The sequence below is a fragment of the Cyprinus carpio genome, chromosome B6, assembly GCF_018340385.1.
Source record: "Cyprinus carpio isolate SPL01 chromosome B6, ASM1834038v1, whole genome shotgun sequence".
Taxonomy (NCBI): Eukaryota; Metazoa; Chordata; class Actinopteri; order Cypriniformes; family Cyprinidae; genus Cyprinus; species Cyprinus carpio.
Window position 1 is genome coordinate 15,304,660 of NC_056602.1, and position 21,803 is coordinate 15,326,462.

Here is a 21,803-nt window from a genome sequence, read left to right on the forward strand (position 1 = left end):
AAAACATACTTAACCTGAAAAACTTAGTTTCATAGCTCTCTTTATTCTATTGCATTTATTTGTGCTGTTGTTTGCAATTTTTTTTTTATTTGTTCTTATTTTATTACTGACTTTTTACTTGTTTTTTTATGAAAATAAAACTTTGCGTTGAAGAAAAGTACATTTTTTGTTTGTATATGCGGTCAATTATAGTTCTTAGAAAAAAAAAATTGAAATCAGCAAAAATTGGTATCAACAGATCACACTAACAAAAAAAACGGAATCGGCCAAGAAAATTGCAATTGGTGCATCTCTAAATTAAATGTTTAACAGCTCTAAAGCAGATGCAAATAAGGTACTTTTGTGACTGAGAATAAGTGCAGTGTCCTATAAAGGCCAAAGTATACTTCGACGTCACGCCGTAAATTTCGTCATCATGAGGGCTCGCGGACAGCCGCGCACCCCGTCCACATGCAGGGAATTTTTTGAGACAATAGCACATGCGAGGTGAATGTTGAGACAGAGTTAGTGGTGCTGCGCATGTGTCGAGCTTGTCCATCCGCGCTCATCCATGGTTGAGTATACTTTGAAAGCTGTGCGGACGCGGCTGTGCGTGAGACGGAACAGAATGCAGAATATTAAGTATACCCGGGCCTTAAGAGTAACTCTACTGCTGAGTTAACACTGATGTGAATGTATGTCGTGTTGTAAAGTATCTTGAGACGGAGGCCCCAGAACTGCAACTGACAGAATGCACTGTAGCACGATACTAAGATATTTCTTCAAAAGCTGATCGTGAAGACATTTTTATCATCCACGATCAAAAATAATCATATCGCACACCCCTAGTATCAGCTCAGTTTTGTTACAGTTTCTTGTATAGTTCCACTAGCCGAGTTTCTGTCTTGGATCAAAGATCTGAGCTGCATGTTCAAATTATACAAACCCCTGGAGAATCGTTCTCTGCAAAGCTACTCTTGTGATGGGCTATTTGACTTCTTCTCTGTGGTGTTTTTTTCCAGAGCAGTCTTCGTCTCACTGGACTCGCAGTGTAAACCAGTCTTGAGGAGTGTTCTCCACTCACCAAAAACCTCAATGTCACTGCCTAACTCTTGTCAAAAGAAAAGGTTACATCTCTTGGAAATGTTGGCCTTTGTCTTTATCTTCAGCAGGCTTTTTCCTCTGACTCCATATTAGGAGAGACCTCAAGAGGTTGAGGTATTTGGGCTGGCCCAGTCCTTTATCAGTAGTTTCCATGGCAGCGTGAAGGGAGGTGAGTGAGTTGCTGATTTAAATCAATGTGTTTATGCAGGGTTGATCCTGACACTCAGAAAAACAGCAAGAATGGACATGCAACCGAATTTATAGTGTTATGAGGAGATCTCATTTAATGAAGTGTGTCCACTGACTCACCACAGAACTTGAGGGATAGTTAGAAAGCACATTTATGTCAAATAGTTTTTCACTATTTCATTATGGAAATATGCAGTAATCGACAAGGGATTCTATTTCTGGAAGGACTTCTATGTCTGTCTGTCTGCCATGTTGTGACTGGCAGCCTGGTTGTGTTTTAGTGAAGGTTTCATTTGAGTTTGTATATCATTTTGCATGACTTTGACAGCCGTAATAAAAAAGACCATTAGTAATTTACCTCAGATCTTAGAAAGTAATTTAAAGAAAACAAGAATGTTCAAACTGTGAATTTTTTTTTTTAAATTTTGTGGTGAGTGCTTGAAGAGAGAATGAGACTGTATGCATACTCTTCTTATTGTCTTTGATTTGTAAATTTTGTCATGTCTTTTAATTTTTTCATAGATTTTTCTTGTCTGTTGAGTATACTGGGTCTCATTCGCTAAGTGTGCATGCTTGCACATTTGTGCTTGAAATGTGCATGCAAACATTTTCTCAAACAATCATATTTCACCATTAAGTTTTGTGTTAAATTGTATTCTTAATTCACAACTAAATGTAGGAACAACCGAAACCACATGCAAAAATCACATACTCTGGGTGGACTTATAATCGTTAAGATGAAAGTTTGGACATTTCATCTTATAGGGGAGAGCAGGGTAAGTTGAGCTAGTTTTTACTTGCGGTGTGTTTAAAGTTAGCAATTTTCATAAACAAGGCCAATTTAAAATTTTCAGAAAAAATCTAATTCAACACAAAGAACGAAATGAAATATAGCATAGAAATACAGTAAAATAATACTTGTATAAAAGGGGTGATCAGCTTACCCCAGGGCTTTTGGCTCGAATTACCCCTTCTCCTACCATTTTAACAGATTTGTATCATCAAACAGTATAAAGACAAAAACAAAAAAACAATATAACAACATACTAAAACACACAAAAACACATACAAATATTTCATATTTCTTCAAATGTTCTTAAACAATATGATACAAGAAATATGAGTCCGTGAACATAAAAAATACTTTGAACAGCAACTTTTAAACAATTATTTAATGGGCTTCTCTCCATCACAGGGTGAGCAAAATGGATAACTCTTCATATATTTGTGGGCACATCACGAATTTTGTTTAAGGTTGCCTAGAAACAAGGGGTAGCTTAACTTCCCCGCAGGCTCAAATCACCCTGCTCTCCCCTATATCTCATCTTATACAGTGAAAAAGTAAGACAATTATAGATTTATAGCTTGAGCTGAGAGGTTTCCTGCATATTGCAGATGCATGCGTACAGCTGTCTAATGAAAGGTTTGAAATCTGAGTCTGCATAAAACTTGTTTATTAGGATGCAACACTTGGCATTGCCAGTTGTTCAAGTGTACAATAAACTAGTCTCATTGGGGATAGGCTTATCACAGTGTCTTTAGTTCTCAACTACGTTGTACTGTGTTGCAGCTATAAACCAGCTTGGCCTTCTTCTCATATGAGTAATCGAACCCTCCCTTGTTCGTGTCATACCCATAGAAGATTGTTTACTTAAGCGGCAGCTGTACTGCCATGTTGTTCCAGTGAAGGCGGAGAGTTCTGAGGATACCTCTTACGGAACAAGCTCTGTTTGCTTGACTGCGGTGGCAGCTGTAATAGGACTGGCTCATGTGGTTGTAATTAATGACTGGCACTGACTCCTTTTGAGCACCAAGTAAGATTCATTACCATACTGCCACAGCTCAGCCATTACAATCTGGAACCTGTCTCTTCAAAACAATGCATTTTCCACAGACTCATGCCTAGCCATCCAAGTGATCCCTCAGACCCTGGCCTCAGGAAAAGCAGTCCTGCAGGAAACTAATGTTCATTAATGAGCTGAGAGCTGAACTGTGATGGGGCACTGAAAGAAAGGATTGTCAATGCTTTAAAACTGATCAAAGAACCTGAAGTAAAGTCCAGCCTGAGAATACGCGAGTGGACTTAAAATGGATTGAAACATTTCACTTCATACTTGTAGTGCTTTGGTATGCTAATTCTGGTGGTCCTGTGTATTTGGGCCACACATTGACCCTCAGACCTTTAACTGAAGTGTTTTGAATGCAGATGAAGCATTTTCAAGGTTAACTTATTCTCAAGGACATGCAATTCTGTTGCTGTCACTTCAACTCACAGACTGAAAAAACAATCCGTGACAACAGTGTGCTTGGCAACCAACCCCCTACATATGAGACTAAATCTTCACTCTGGGCGACTAAATGATGTCTTATATTAGCCACTGGTTAATAAATTCTCAGATTTTACTCGCCAGTGTGTGAGTTGGAGGCTAAGTATAAGTTGAGCGAATGCACACAACCTGATTAATATTTATGAATCCATCAACTCGTTAATCCTTACTGCGTTTTATATTGTTCTTATTAGTAGAATTCACAGTATTATCTTACCAGTATTGTTGTTAGGCTATTACCTTTTTTTTTTTTTTTTTACAGAAACACAGAATGACCAAAAAAGCACCACCACCAACTAAATTGAGTTAAAATGACTAATATGCATTTATATATGGTTACCAAGTTTTAATTGCTTACGTCGCAATGTTGCAAATATTTCTGTTTTAAACCATGAAGGCGGGCCAATGGATATCCCATAAGCAATGTGCAAACTTTGTGCAAGAGTAATGCTGGTGAACGTCTTAATCTCAGTCAATTCACTATACAGAAAGTGAAAGTAAAAATGAAATGACGCAGTAATGATGGAGCTTTCGGCATCTGTCACCGCATATTCTCTCAGAGACGACGAGAGACCAATCTACTTCAGCATATGCTGATAACAGTATATAGCTAACTGTTTTCATTTATTTCCTTAATATTTCTCTTGTGGCCCATACATATTGAAAAGAACAAAAAAACACAAGAAACGTATTTCGTGTTAAACAGGTTGTTTTTGAAATTTGGTACTTGAAATAGGCTAAAGCTTTTAATTAATTGATTTTAATTGATGACTGCTGAGCTTATATTTTAACTATAATTAAATTCATTGTATATAGACCTGTTTTACAAGTCGGGTTTTTTTTTTATCCAATATTGAGGAGCAAATAAACCAAAATTTTAATTTAATAATAAAAGTCATTTTATGCGGTAGCCAATATTGTGGAGCAAATTAATTGTAATTTTAATTTAATAATAAAAGTAATTTCATTATAATAATAGTCATAATTAAAATAAGAATATAACGGCCTACATTAATTGGAAATGCCAAATCCTCTTAATATTGCCAGTAATTGTTGTTTTTGACAATATCTTTGGCTATCGTCGATACAAGATCATCGTCCTTTGACACACCCCAGCAGGTGGAAGTCATCACGGGGCAGACAGCGCGTTGCCTGTTACGTCATTTGGGCTGCCTTGTTAAGCACAGTGGCACATTATACACTGCTCAAAAAAATTAAAGGAACACTTTGAAAACACATCAGATCTCAATGGGGAAAAATATCATGCAGGATATCTATACTGATATGGACTGGGTAATTTGTTAGGATTGAAAAGATGCCACATTGTTTAATGGAAATGAAAATTTTCAACATACAGAGGACTGAATTCAAAGACACTCAAAATTAAAGTGAAAAAAGGATGTAGCCGGCTAGTCCATTAAGCTGAAATTTCATTGCAGCAATTCAAAATGGTACTCAGTAGTTTGTATGGCCCCCATATGTGTATGCATGCCTGACAACGTCAGGGCACACTCCTAATGAGACGAAGGATGGTGTCCTGGGGTATTCCCTCCCAGATCTGGACCAGGGCATCACTGAGCTCCTGGACAGTCTGAGGTGCAACCTGGCGACGTCAGATGGACTGAAACATAATGTCCCAGAGGTGTTCTATTGGAATTAGGTCAGGCGAGCGTGGGGGACATTCAATGGTATCAATTCCTTCATACTCCTGGAACTGACTGCATACTCTCGCCACATGAGGCCGGGCATTGTCGTGCACCAGGAGAAACAAGGACCCAATGCACCAGCATAGGGTCTGACAACGGGTCCAAGGATTCCATCCCGATACCTAATGGCAGTAAGTGTGCCATTGTCTAGCCTGTAGAGGTCTCTGTGTTCCTCCATGGATATGCCTTCCCAGACCATCACTGACCCACCACCAAACCGGTCATGCTGAACAATGTTACAGGCAGCATAACATTCTCCACCGCTTTTCCAGACCCTTTTACATCTGTCACATGTGCTCTCATCTGTGAAAAGCACAGAGCGCCAGAGGCGGACCTGCCAATTCTGGTGTTCAATGGCAAATGCCAATCAAGCTACACGGTGGCAGGCAGTGAGCACAGAGCCCACTAGAGGACGTCAGGACCTCAGGCCACCCTCATGAAGTCTGTTTCTGGTTGTTTTCTCAGAGGCATTCACATTCACACAGGTCATTTTGTAGGACTCTGGCAGTGCTCATCCTGTTCCTCCTTGCACACAAAGGTGCAGGTACAGGTCCTGCTGATGAGTTAAGGACCTTCTACTGCCCTGTCCAGCTCTCCTAGAGTAACTGGCTGTCTCCTGGAATCGCCTACATGCTCTTGAGACTGTGCTGGGAGACACAGCAAACCTTCTGGCAATGGCACATATTGATGCGGCATCCTGGAGGAGTTGGACTGCCTGTGCAACCTTTGTAGGGTCCAGGTTTCGCCTCATGCTACCAGTAGTGACACTGACCCGAGCCAAATGCAAAACTAGTGAAAAACAATCAGAAAAGATGAGTCTGGAAAAAAATTTAAAATCACACAACAATTACCACCAGTGCTAAGTTCAGTTAAAATGAATAGTTTGCATTCATACATGGTTAACAAGTTTTAATTCTAATAACTCAACTTCTATTATTAAATAGTACTTGATTATCATATTATAATGCTTGACTGCTTGGCTGACTGATGTTAAGATTGTACTTTCAGAAGTTTAAAAAGCTGTGCCGTTTCACACACACACACACACACACACACACACACACACACGTTTGTAAAATGGCACAGCTTTATATATATAGAGAGAGAGAGAGAGAGAGAAAGTATATATATATTTCAATCTGGCGAGTAAACAAAAAAAAATGTACTAGCCAAAGGCGAATCAATTGCTGAAGTGTCTGTAGAGGGTTGGCAACACTGAGCAGTATCGTTTAGACTACCTCAGGGCTCTATTATTAACAGTTCAGGAAAATTTTGTAATAGTGTGATTTGTGAACAAATTATGCATATGAAATGAGTCTTCGAGTCAGTTGTGAGATGAATCAGGAACTCTTGCTGAGATGTGTACTTCAGGTTTTGGTTTTTGACTGGTTGTTTCATACACAATGCAAATAAAGATACATATTCATGTGTTGGATATAAGAAATCAATAAATGGTAGTCTAAAAAATCAAATACTTAAATATATATATATTATTGGTTACTTTTTAAATGTTCTTGCAAAGCAGTGCTTTTTATATGGAACAAATTAAGTCAAATTTATAATCACCACTAGAAAAAATGTATTTTGTGTAAGTTAAATTGTCTTTAGTTATAGTTTTTACTAAAACTTCTCTAGCACATAGAAGCGGTGATTGTTAAAAGGTAGGCCTAAACAAGCTGTACTGAATGAATTGAAGACTTCTGAACATGTTTATCTATAATTCTTCATCTAAAAAGGTAATTTGGCTCCTAAAGGTTTCTGTTTAGGAGCCAAAGACTGAAAGTCCTATGATGTGGTGCCTATAAACATGTTTTAAAATGAATGTAATATAATATACGTAACTTTACGTTCCATTACTTTGAGGAGCGGTTGTGTCTGGATTGAAGAATAGCCTTAGGATTGGTCTTTGTAATCTTGTTTGATGTTAATCATCACGGTTGCTTTTATCTATTACCTCTGTGAGCATTTGGAATGGAACAAACACTTTTCAGATGATGATATCTACAGTGTTTCATTAGTAAAGAATGTAGGTGACCTTAAACCGACGGCCTGTTTCAATTTTTCACTGTGATGGCATGGTGTACTGTAATGAAATAAAGGCTAAGTGGGTGGCGAAAACTGACCAAATGGTAGTTCCAGTCGTAATACTTTCTGCGTCATTACTTGTTACTCTCTCTGAAGCAAATCTGTCTGCATTTAAAGTGTGACCTGAACTCTGTATGTCTGAGGCCAAAAGTTTGTTCCCAGAACACTGCAAACATTGGGCCTAAAATGTGAACCTACAAAACACCTGGTTGATCTTTCTGCCATAGATCTACATCAAATCCATCTCTAAATTCTTTATTAGAATTTTATGGTGGCACTCCAGTAGCACACAACCAAACGAAATCTCCGCAACATAACGACATTGTCATAACACAACGCATAGGACTCATTTTGTTGTGTTGTGGCTTGTTTCCATTGTGTTGTGCTAATTTTGTTGTGTTACAACTTGTTTCCATTGTGTTGTGGAGATTTCGTTGTGTTATGCACTACTGGGCCACTGTACAAAAGCTACCAGATAAAGGCAATTTTATTTCTTACCTTGATGAATTTCTGAGTGAGACAGGATATATTTAAATTGGATTGTGTAATGTCAATAGCCAGCTATCCATGGTTAAGTGGACTTGATGACATAGAAAAAAAAGTATTATATAAATAACACCTAAATAAAGTTGTGTCCGAGTGAGCTATTATGTTTTGATGAAAGATTTCTAAGACAATTTTTTTTTATTCGGAATAGTGTGCACTGAAGAGGTCTGCACAAAGACCACAATTATGAAGGAAGAACGTTTTGTTACTTTTGTTTTCATGTTGACTTCAACACACACAATCTGGGGAAAGCAGCACAACCCAGAACTTCCTAACAATGCTCATGTGGGGTATACATTTACTGAGATACTTTCTGGGTGTATTAGTAATTATTTCTCCAAATGTGCTTGCCTCTGTCCGAGCCTATAAATCCTTCACCGATGGGGGGTTTCAGTGAGTTTTGGTCACCACACATAAATAAACACACACACTTAGATACTTATTATACTCCTGCTGAAGCACCTGGGGCTTCCTGTGCCTCCCACACACTCATGTTGCTCATCTGTTGTGGCCAAATTGGGATGAAAATAAAAGTCTAGATAACTTATAAATGACAAGTTACTAATTAAAATACAAAATATTATTTACTGTCAATTCATTCCAAAGGTTGTTTCACTTAAAGGTCCCATATTGTCAAAACTGAAATTTCCAGCCACATTATTGTTCCAGACACAATTAATCACAACAATGTATATACAATGACAAATTATTATATATAAATCATCAGTTTGTTGTTTTACACACATGCACACAGACATTATTTCATACACGACATAGTCGTGAGATGCAAGAAACTTAGACATATGGCAAGAAATCCATAGACGTACCCATAACAACAAAAGACAATACTTTATTGAACCTTTTCTGATAAGAAGTGTACGCTGCAAACTCAAGTATTTTTAATGATTGTTTCTGTACATCCATCAAAACTAAAAACCGTATAACCAAATACGTCGAATATTTCACCCAACATCACAATAAAATTACATTCAAAGGCAGCAGACATACGATCAAATTTCTAATTTGAGGCAGTATTATGTCGATTCTGGCACCCAACATCACAACAAGATGATATTTTAAGCTCCTTATGTAGCCGAATCTGCGCTGGTTTTAATGGGCCGCCTCCTGTTTCCCCTTTGTTTTGCTGCCTCCAGCTAGCGCCGTGACGTTGGCTGACCCTAGTAACCTGGGGTTGGCCTGGCCGTGCGTCATTCAGAAAACAACATGCCAATCAGAAGAGCGGCTCATGAATATTAATCGACCTGTTCTAAGCAGACCTCCTGAGAAAGGAGCCCTAAAAATATATTGAGATGGTTTTTGGTACTTATACCACAAATACATATTCTTATCAAAATCTAAAATAAAACTCCAGAAAGGTGTAAAATGTGTGACCTTTAATGCATCAATTGCGTTTAGTTTCCTGTGCGTGTACTTCTGTTTTTGCCTGCGGTACATGGAAGATCCATTAGTGATCTGTAGAGAGCATCACATCTACTGAAGTAGTGGAAAGTGGGCGCTATATTATAGGATTTTTTTTTTGCCCTTTGCTCAAATTTTCACTAGGGATGGTAGAAGAGATAATGGTTGACTGGAATGCCACCAAGCCTGAAACCACAGCCTGTATCAAGTAAAATCATTCCCCATTAAAGATGCCTTACAGCTGCTTCTAAAATAACAGGGCAGAGTATGGCATCATTGAAAGATTCTTGTGCTTTGCCCGCATAGTCACTCGACTTGAACTTGTGCCCAAAGCTAGAAAAGAGGTTGAAGAAAGCTTTCAAGGCAAGCTGAAAGACGAGCATGGAGCTATCACAAAAGGAGTCCATGAATAGAATAGGAATGACTGGCAGTAGTGTTCTCATTTGTATGCTTGTCTATTCGAACTGCCACACTAAAGGGGGGTGGGGGTTGCCCCTTTCCCCCCTTTTTTCTTTTTTTGGGGGGGTCATGAAGTCTGTTCTCTTTTTACTCTTGTTTGAAACTTTTTCTGGTTTAGAATACATGGTAGGCTGAGTGTAAAAAAAAAAAAAAAAAAAAAAATCGACCTATTCTGTTACCAATGCAGTCAGAGTGCAGGGCTGTACAGTGCGACATATGTCGCACGTGCTACGAAAAAGCTGTTCTGTGCGATGAATGAATTTACCACTGTAGCATAGGTGCGATACAGTTTTGCATGTTCATAACAGCCACTTAATAGTGTGAAGTGATTTCGTTGTGCTTGTTTGTGTGTGTGAGATTGATTATACTTGGTCGTTAGGGGTGTGCAATATGCCGATTTTTGATCGTGAATGATTAAAATGTCTCCACGGTCTGCTTTTGAAGAAATCTCATTGTTTCGTGCTACAGTGCACATTCTACCAGCTGCAGTTCTGGCACCTCCCTCCGTCTCAATATAATGTACAACGCCACACATGCATTCACATCAGTGTTAGCTCAGCGGTAAAGTTACTCTCACGGGACACTGCACTTATGTGCAGTCACAAAACTACATTCTCTGCATCTGCTTTATTAAAGCAATACCGGTTAAACATTTCATTCACGTGTAGGCATTGGCCGATTACCGGTTTCAAGGTATACCACGATTTAAAAATGTCACGGTTTCAAAACCACTAATATCTTCCATTATACTGTTCCTGCGGTATGCGCCGTTTTCCAGGTCTCCTCAAAGACTGAAAGAGTAGGAATCCCTCGGGCTGAGTGCAGTGTAGAGAGTAACACTGACCCCTCCTCCTCCAAATAACACAATCCCGACGGTGCGCGGACGGCCGAAAGATGAGCTCACATGCGAAAGTACCACGGGGTGAGCGGCTGTCCGCGAGCCCTCTTGATGGCGAAAATAACATAATGCCGACGGTGCGCGGATGGCCGAAATATACTCTGGCCTTTACGCGATCGGCAACCATCGGGTTATTATTAAATCAAATTATGTGTATGATTATTATCATATAAGTAAATGATATGAAATTATATAAATATATATATGTAGCCTATATGAATTATATAATTAAAATTAAATAACTGTAATTACAGATTTAGGTTAAATAAAGATGTCAGTTTATTTTTTTTCTTTTTAGGAAACAAATCAAAGAAAAAAAATTAATTCTACTGTTTATAATATTCTGTATGTTGATCAAAAACAAAATATATTGTGTCCAGCTGGATTTTTTTTTCTACCCAGCCATTTAAAAATAACGCATTTCAGAGCTGTACAATACAGTGATACCGTGAAACCGTGATATTTTTGCTTAAGGTTATCATACCGTCAAGATCTCATACCGGCCCATGCCTATTCACGTGCTGTTCTGCATGTGTTTTTTCTGAGCGCGTACTCATGAAGCGCGCTCACAAGAGCCTTTCAAAAAGCGCCTGATTATTGGATTAAGTTGTCTTTCGCGTCTGATCGATTTTGCGTCTAATACTGTCAAAAACACACAAGGTTACATATAAACATAGCTGGTTACGTCTAAAATGAAAGTAAACAGTTGAGAGAGAAACACGTGCAGAGCTTAAAGGAACAAGTAACTGCCGACTGTCATTAAAGGGATAGTTCACCCAAAAAATGAATTTCTGTCATTATTTACTCACATTTTGTCCCAAACCTGTATTAATTTCTTTCTTGTGCTGAACACAAAAGATATTTTGAAGAATGTGGGTAACCAAACAGTAGCTGGTCCACATTGACTTTGACATTAGGAAAAATACCATGGAAGTCACTGGGGACCAACAACTGATTGGTTACCCACATTCTTCAAAAATAACTTTTATGTTCAACAGATGAAATAAACTAATTCAGGTTTAAAACAACTAAATTATGGTATAGAAATGAAACACTATGACAGAATTGAAAGACCGATGACAGAATTTTTATTTTTGGTGAACTATTCTTTTAATTTTAATAAAACAACAAAACACAGAGAAAAATCACTCCCTGCTCTTGACTGATGAACTTATCATCAGTCAGTTGCTTTAAAAAAAGTATAAATTGATGTATATAGTGTATGTCTATATTGTTTTATTTTAATATTTGTTCATTCAGTTTCTTGAATGTTACTGCTAAATACTGTACCTGAAATTAAAGCACTGTTTCTGCACTCTTCCATTTTTAGCAAATTAAGAAAACTTTGTCTAAAAACAATTTTTGTGATGATGTATTTTTTGTGCTCTGTATGGAACATCAGTGCCTCTTTAAGTGATGATCTCCATTACTTGTGTTTGCTTTCAGACATAACAGACATTTTATATAGGGATGCACCGATCATGATTTTTCATGGCTGATTCCGATACCGATTTTTTTACAAGCAAACTGGCCGATTCCGATACCGATTTCCGATATTTTTTTTTTCTTTAAGCAACAAACAAGAAAGAAGGAAAATATACATAAACAAGATGTTTTTTGGTATTTAATAGGCCAAACTGGCTTTTGGCGTGGTAACTGCGCAGTTAAAACAATCAAAAAAAAAAAGCAGTAACTGCACAGTAAGTAGCCTACATTCAATACAAACATAGATGGTACAGACATCAGCATTAAGCTTCTGTTTTTGAATTGGGTTGAACCTACATAGAACTGGCCTTAAATGAAAAGATTAACTGTAACCATGTGAAATTAAAGGCAACAACACAACACTTCAACAAAAAAAAAATCAACCAATCAACACACATTCAAGAAGATGATTCTTAATCAGCATTCAGTATTTTAGTTTTTAAATTTGGTTTTAAATAAAAAAAAAAAAAAGTCTTTACCAAGTATGCTATATAAAGTATGCTATATAAATAAATTATTCCAAAATATTCAAATCAAATAATGTTGGTGCGAATAAAACAAAGATGCAAAGTGTTTCATTCGTCCAATAAAAAAAAAAAAAAATAGGGTAATGATTCACATCTATATTTTTTTACTTGAGCCAATGAAAAATAAATAACTATTGTCTCAAGTAAAAAATATAGATGTGAATCATTACCCTAACATTTTTTAATTGGATGAATGAAACTTTTTTCAGTGTGCTGCAGCAGGTCATTTTTTTTAATCAAATTAAGTCGATGTAATTTTAAGGTAAAATAAAAATAATCATTCTATACAGAACTGAAGTTTACTTCTGGCTTTTTTAAACGTGTATGCAAGTTCTACTTTACAAAAAAAAAAAAAAAAAAAAGCATTTCAGTTTAGTCACAGTTTAGTCCGTTTCGTTTCTCATCCAACACGCGAGAAGTTGAGCTGAACATCCCTTCACTGTCTCCGCTTGTGCAGGGCGCGGACAGGTACAGTACGCTCGCGCAGCTTCAGTGCTCCCACAAAAGGGGCTCTTATTTGTGCGCCAGTAAGCCACCGTCTTATCACTTCCTGCTATCTGTACCTCAGACATGTAACTCTGCACTTCCAGTGCTGAACGGCTGCCCGTGTCCTGCGCACAGATTTCAAAATACTTCCACACAAATGACATGATAGCGAATGATTACAATGTAGTCTGTGCACGCGGGCGCACTTCCGGAAAAATCGGCCGAAAAAAGACGGAAACCCGGCCGTTTGCTGATCGCGTATTTTAAGCAAAAACCGGCCGGTTCCGATTTATGGCCAGTTAACCGGTGCATCCCTAATTTTATACTTGTGCTACAACTTTTTGGCCTATGCTACAAAACCTTCAACCTCTAGCACCAGTGCTACGTGAAAAAAAAAAAAGTTAACGTACAGCCCTGCAGTGGTTTGACTTTGAATTCTGGAAACTTAAATATTTATCTGAATTTGTCTCCATATTTCATTCCTTACAATCTGTAACATAATTTTTTTTTTTTTTATTCATTTATTTCTTTTTCCTTTTTACTTTTAGAAAAAAATAAATTAAGGAAATGGTTTGTGTACCAATATAACAAGAAGTTGTTGACCCTGGTCTTACACAGTTTGAAGGATACTGTTAGAACTGTAGAAATATTCAGGAGAAAAGATTCTGGTAAAAATATGAATGAAAATATTACTTTGAACTTTTGGTTGTTATTGGTGGTTTTCTTAAAGCTACCATAAAGTAAAAGGATATTTCATGCGAAAATGGAAATTCTGTCTTCATTTTTTTTTTCATCCTCGTGTCATTTAAGACTTTTGTTCATCTTGGAAACACAAAGATATTTTTAATGAAACCTGAGAGATGTATGTCCTTCTATTTACAGTCCATTACACCAAAACTTTGATTCAGACTGTTTATAAAGACATAGTATGAGATTGTTTAAACAGCCACACAAATTCTTGTGTTACAGAGAGATTCTGTTACTTTAACTGATCAGACTTGCGAATCTCACCTGGCAGAAAATTGAACAAGCAAAGGAATTACATTTGAAAGAGCAACTCAAACCACATCTTGAGACCAGGATGTCATAGAAGCTCTGACATGGGCACTTTTGATTTGTGTCAGTAAGGCATAGCAACAATAAAAATCATTCAAAGCACTACATCATAATGCCATGGCATCGGGGTGGATGAGCACCACCACTTTCCTCAGAAAATGTGGAAAACTAGTTGATTGTCATCACACAAAGCAGATGACAATATCTCTGGAATCTGAGGTTGTGTTAATCTTTTGTCAGATCCTGTCTCCCTCTATAGGACATTCCATTGCATGAAAAGACATGTTGGTCTATAGAACTATAGAATGTGTGAAGTCATGTATATGGTTTGTATTTTTGAAGGGTTTGTAGTGGAATGGATAAAAATGAATGCACTCATGTCTTGGTTTCATCTTAAATAGGCTTGTCTGAATACAGTCTCTTGGTGAAGCTGACTTCCTGAAGTGTGGAAAATTAATTTTATTTCATTTATTATGTTAGTGAGATCTCAGACTATCAACACCAGCAGAATCCCTTTAAAATTTCACAGGGGAGAATGTGTGTGTGTGGTAATTGCAGTTGATCCCACACTGGGCTGTGGTCCTCCAGAGGTCAGATCTCTGCTGGGAGATGTTTTCTTCCTACACTTCACCATCGTTTGGGTTATTTTCACCAGCCGTCTAAGTTGTGACACCAGTGCTGTTTTTGCTGGGCTTACTGCCGTTGTGTCCCACCCCACCCCACCCCGTCCAGTTCAGTTTATTATGGACAGTGTGTTCAGCCTTATGATAGGTAGCCTGGAAGTGCCAAAGTCACATCTGAAAGTGGTTTTCTGTCCATTGCTGATTTGCACTCTGGATCTGCCTGCCTGCTAGTTTGTCATTTACTTTTAGCCCCCACCTGTTTGGTATTACACTGATTACCCTCCTGACCATCTGTGCTGAACTCTTACTTTCGAGGGTCTCCAATATAGCAGCCATGCTGACGTTCTTGATGATAATGAGACTCAAGATCTCTTTATTTTGCATGTTCAACCATCTGTTTAGATTTGGTTTGACCCCTCGGCCCCTTTGGCTTCCACACCCCTGTGCAAACACTGCATCCTGTGAACCTTGAACTAGGTGCATGCATATCTCTCATTAGAAATGTCACACATTCTGGCCTACTGGCTTGTGTGTGTGGCCGCAATCATGTCCAATCCACCCTATTGTTATTGTATGCTGGTGATTTTTTTTTTTTGGCTTGCTTTGGCCCATCGTAGGTTTTATAGACTGCTTCTAGTTGCATAGTATTGTAGCTGTAACTTAGTGTTTTAAATAGGGGTGGCACAATACCATTTTTCAGAACCAATCCCGATCCGATACCAAAAGTTCTGAGTATCAGACTATACCGGTCCGATACCAGCACAGGTTGTTTTTTTTGTTGTTGTTGTTTTTTTAAATGTCTATACCTCAGTGTGTGTTGACCTGATCATCACTCTTTTGTGTATTACACACAATCTACTAAAAATAGACTGTTTCAACGGCAACAACATAAACAAATGTGCGTGCTTTTTTGGCCCTAACTTAACTTCCAGTAGACTTCCAAATAGAATCAATAACAACAAGTAGTCCCTCTAGAGTAGATTATTTTTGATAACAAGCAAAATATGTTTGCTGCATAAATCAGACTTACTGAAAATGCAAATTCATTCTCTGCCCAGCAGGTGGTGCTTTAAAGCCGGAAAAAAACAGAGGTTTCCCCAGTGACTGCTGTACACAAAGCAGCGCTGAGCTCACAAACGCTGCTTTATCAGGCATATAACATGCAAGATGAAATGAAAATGACATCGAAAATTTTATAGACTAATTAGAGTCTTCCTTCAGAAATACAGTGATATAAAAACACCTGCACCTTGTTTTGATTAGGGATGCATCGATCCGATACTCAGGATCGGTATCGGCTCTGATACTGCCATTTTCTGCCAGATTGGTTATCGGTCAGACGAGACCGATCCAAATCAGATATTGTGTGTATTCTATTCTGTGTTATTGTTGAGCCCCACGAAAGGCACAAAAACATTATAAAGCATCAAAATGTTTTCTTGCACGATATTTCAAGTATTCTAAAACTGTCCTATAGTTCAATGTGAGATACAGATTAATTTTGAAGTCATTAAATTCAAGTTCACATAAACTATTCTTTCCGCTGCGGCTATGTGTCGACCTCCATTCAGCAATCAAACTGCGTGTTGCGTTCGGTTACTATGGTCAAAACGATGGAACTCTCTTCAAGAGCATGTTAAAACTGTTCAAAGAAAAGGCTCAATAAACTAACGCATAGATTTAATACACTACGTATCAATATCTCTTCCCTTTGTACTAGTGAACGAATCATTCGATTTAACTGGTTCTTCTTAGTGAACCGGTTGAACCAGTTCACCAAATCGGACTGAATCGTTTGAAACTGTTCGCGTCTCCAGTAAGCATTAATCCACAAATTACTTAAGTTATTACATTTTTTTTTTTACGTTGCTGACACTCCCTCTGAGTCGAAATAAACCAGTATCCCAGGGTTATTCATTTACTCAAACAGTACACTGACTGAACTGCTGTGAAGAGAGAACTGAAGATGAACAAGAGCAGAGCAGCATGTGTGTTGTACTAACTTTTTGTAAAACGTGAAATGAAGTGCGTGCATCTGTAATAAAACGTCCCTCACACAGCTCCGGGGGGTGAATAAAGGCCTCCTGTAGCGAATCTATGTGTTTTTGTTGGATAAATATCCAGATTTCAAATGTAATACTTTTTTTCATCAACACTTGATTCGTCTGAAAGAAGAAAGTCACATACACCTAGGATACACACATACCTGAGTAAAACATGGATGAATTTTCATTTTTGAGTGAACTAGTAAAGTAGTACTTTCAAGCTTTCTATAGATATTTATTATTTCTGTGACTGTGAGGTTTGTATTTGCTGAGTTTATTCATTTTTGTAGAGCGCTCCTGTTCAAGATGATACGGCAGAAAGCGCATCATGTTTGTGTTTTTTTTTTTAAAGCATAACGTTTTGTTGATATTGTGAGTGCACACAAATAAAAGAAGATCCTTTACAATTATGAATGAGGTATTGCTTTTACCTTTATGAGCAAAAATGATGGCATATCCACTGAAAAAAATGCAAGTGATCGCGCTGGTCCCTCCATGTCCTGCAAAGCGTGCTTTAGCTTCCATTCTTCGCACAAACTATTGGATACAGTGCACTTTTATCTAGGTTTAACGTTTAAACATTGTTATATGCTTGAGCTGTTTTATATCTATAGATTTTATTTTAGGTAAGTCTAGATGATTGGAGAAGGCTAAATTAATCAAACATAGACTCAGTCTGCTGCTGGCTGCTTGGTCCTTACTTTGGAAAAAAACAAAAACTTATATTTAACGAACAAAAAAATGCTCCAATCGTTTTTCTAAATTAATAAAAAAACTAAACGAAATATAATCACTTTGCTATTACATACAAAACTGCACTATTTTAATAGCTGAAACCGTAGTATTAGCTGTTTTGGGGGGAAAAAGACGGGCTTGGGCTGGTAATTCTGATAAGCTGTTGCACACGGGCCGGGCTAGGGCCTAAATTTGAGGCCTGTGCAGGGCTCTAATTTACATATTTACTGTAAAGTAATTACTTTTTGTTACCCAAAGAAATTGTTAAAAACATACCTAAAAATGAAATGTAAACTAACTGGCAATCTGCTAAAATTGTGTGACATAATTTACATAGTTATATGATTAAATATAGAGCATGTCATAGAGGCTGAATTGGATATAGCACTCCAGGGTTTGAAATCCAAGATTAAGGTTCTAAAATCAAGCTTTTGAAATACTTGGCTCGCATACTTCAAGCCTGCTTGTTAGCTGAAGGTTTCATCTGCCTGTGGAGTTCTTACTTGGTTTGCTATGCTAGAACTTGATCAGTACACAACAGCCACTCTCTCCTCTGTCCTGCTCTCTCTCTGAGCTTGGCTGCTGTGCAGTTATGCCCTGTGCACTGAGGGATTTAGGATAATTCGGACCCTGAGTACAGGAGCCTCTTTGTTCTACCTGTGCTTACCTCTTCTCCTGGCTCTCAGTTTTTTGTTGTACCTTTCTGAAGACAGAAATGTGATCTCCAGAGGCCAAGAAATCCAAAACTGCAGGTCTATACCCTTGGCTGTGGGGAAATGACATGGATGTAAATCATTTCCTTTTCATTCATGTATTGTCTGTGACTTCAGTTTTATTCTGTGTTGAGTGTTCAAAACAGAAAAGTCTTGTTGTGAGTCCTAGACCACATTTAAAAAACCACAAATTCTTACTATGTTTTGAAGTAGTTGCATCATAACTAGTACATTTTTATGATTTTTAAACCACCATAGAGTGGTTTTTTTTTTCTAGGAGTTGACACATCACTCTGATTTATATAAGCATTTAAATCTTGCCTGTTCTCTTTGCATTTCCCAATTCTGCCATGTCTTTTTTTCCCCCCCCCAAGATGACTCGCATACAGTGCTGGATCTTTGGCAAGCTCTTTGAGCAAGATTCACTGACATAATGCTGTATTGACATCTTGCCTGTGGACATGTTTTCTCCCTGGTCTCTGCTTTTTCAGAGTGGAAGTAATTGAACCATGAAAGGGTTTTTGAAACTACATAAAAAGACATTACAGAGTACTGCCGTGAGGGGATGCAAAGATTTTGTTTTGCAAGCGGAGACCACACTTTATTTTTTTTTTTTTTTATATATGTATGGTTTACCGCAGCTCTTTTGAAACAAACTTGTTACTTGAGCTTAAAGAAAAAAGGTTAAAAATGGTCACCACCACAGAGTTGCAAATAAACAAGCTTGGAACCACAGGTTGCACATATGCTATAATAAACTCATTCTCCTAATCATCCTGTAATAGACCAGTTATTCAAGGGTGTGAGCACTTTATGCCACACAGGAAACTATTTTCAAACAACCTCTTGCTTTCTTTTTGAAAACTCTGGTCAGAGGGTTGAGCACACTTGACCCATGAACTTCAACACCCTCTACATCCACTCTTTTGTGGGCTCAGTGTATGACTGAGCTAAGGCTTCATTCTCTTGCAAATTCCTTTCTCAATATATCATCATTGTAGTGCCAGAGATTGAGAGAGAAAAAAAGGAATTTCATTTAAGAAATGTCACTTCAATCCATTCTTTCATTATAATTTCAACTTTTCTTGCCTCTGAACATTTAGTCTCAGCCTCAGATGGCACAGACCATCCACAGTCTGTTCAATGACCATTTGATGCACATTACATACAAAAATGACAAAAGTTGGCTGAAATTTCCAGTTTCAATCTGGTTGGTTCTATGCAACTTCTTAGAAGTAAAGGGACACCAATTTATTCAATTTATTGAATAAATTATTTTAAGATTTTATTTTCTTTTTTTAATTAATTTTAGATTAAATGGCAATGTGAACTACTAGATGGTTGAATTATGTCAGTCAAATTGCCTTTTCTTTCTAAATTTCTTTCTAAGTAGCAGAAGATTCATGACAAGAATAAGCTACAGTGAGCACCAGTCAGTGGTCTGGTTATGCGAGTCTACTACTCACATGGCTTTAATCAAAGGGGTATCAAAGCAGTGGGGACAAAAGTAGCTCCAGACAGGTCACATGGTGCAAGACATGGGAACGTTAATTAGTCTCAAGTCTTTGGTTATATATGTAGTATAAGTCACGCCTCAGTAGTCTCTCACAGCTGGCTGATTTTCTTTTCTTCTGGACTCAGAGGATTATGTCAATCGGGATGTCTGTCTGAACTTTGAGGACTCCTGCATCTTGAATATGTCTGTTTTGGGGGCCTCACAGCCTATTTGGTCCATAAGTGGGCAGCCTCATATCACTGGAGGGCTTACTCCCCATTCACACGGGGTGTCGACGTCAACGACTCTAGTTTACTTTGAATGGAGTGACGTCAAGCATTGGCGAAATGAATTGTGGGTCCGTTGCGTTAGGTCCATTGCTCGCGGCTAAAGTTGAAATTTTTTTCAACTTTACACGCGTCAACGCAGGCATCAACCAATCAGATTGCCTTATGCAAATACTCTAGTGCAGATGCTAGCCAATCGCATTCATGCAACACCAGAACACTAATGTGATTGGCTGTTGTCACTATGCCGGTCGTGTCAGCGCCAAGCTTCAGAAACGCCCTCCGTCAACACCGACGCCCCATGTGAATGTACAGTTAGATCTGTTCTCAAAAATCATTTAATGCTGCTATATAGCTGGTGCTGAATGTCTCTGTTTTGGCAGGAAAAGGTGAGATTTTTGGAGCTTAAAGGCTTTGCTGAAGTGGACATGAGATTATGTCAAGAAATGGTCTGAATCAATTTCTCTTTGAACCATTTGAGTCTATATGAAATCAAAATGCACCCTATATGCTGCAATACGTTTCCCATTTTATTGTGCACAATTCATCAGTTCAGATTATTATCTCTAAAAAATGTTTCTTTTAACTTTCATCAAAACTACTTCTGCTTCTCAACTAGGCTGAATGAATAATATGTGCCAACAGGCAAAAAAAAAAAAAAAGATTTTATGTTTGTTCCTATATGGAACTTTTGGAAAAATATGAAAAAAAGGTTATTACAAACACATTCATCTTCCATAATGTGCTGTACATTATTGTTTAACATTTGTTTTTGGTTAACACCTTGTTAACAATTTTTTCTTTTTTGTTTCTCTTTTCTTTTTTTTCAGCAAGGATAAATTGATTCAAAGTGTCAAAATATTTTTTTTTATGTTAACAAAATATTTTTGTATTAAATGCTATCCTTTTGATCTTTCAATTCATGAAATATTCTTGAAAAAATGAGTCATGGTTTTCACAGAAAATATTAAGCAGTACAAATGTTTTCAACATTTATATGAAAATCTTCTGAGCAGCAAATCAGCATATTAGAATGATTTCTGAAGAATCATGTGACACTGAAGTAATGGCTGTTTAATTTAAGGTATATTAAACTTGGATAACTGATATTTTTTATTTATTTATTCAATTTTATTTTTATCAAATTGCACCTTGGTGAGTACAAGACTTTTTTTCAAAACTGTTGACCAGCAGTAGTGTACTGTATATTGATTTTTATGTTTTCTCTAAGGGTATGATCTATGCAGTATGCGCATGTCAAAAAAAAAATCAATTCCAATTTGAAGGTTGTGACATATAAACACGCACATCGACCTGATCAATTTATTTAGCGTTCATGTAAACACTACATTCAGATTCATCAATCGGAATGAATTCCATCCGATTGGACCAAAAATTGTGCATGTAAACATAGCCACTGTGTCTCATTCGTGTGGGAATCAACCTCTACTTCAGATTTCACTCTTGTGTTCATCATCACTGCCACTCTCCAGCTGTTCATTGGGGGCTGGATGCAGTGTAACTGGGATTGCAGGTGTGCTGTGCTGCCTGGGAGAAAGGCATTTCAGGTCGAGTCTCTCCCAGGAATGTAGTCGGGAAGGAAACACTGTTTAGATTACAGCGCCGTTAGAAAATGGAG

At 37.7% G+C, this 21,803-nt stretch overlaps 1 protein-coding gene across 2 annotated transcripts in view; it reads left to right on the forward strand.

Moving 5' to 3' along the window:
* ryk (receptor like tyrosine kinase) overlaps positions 1-21,803 on the forward strand; it is a 61,136-nt gene that overhangs the window by 9,975 nt on the left and 29,358 nt on the right. The window lies entirely within an intron of this gene.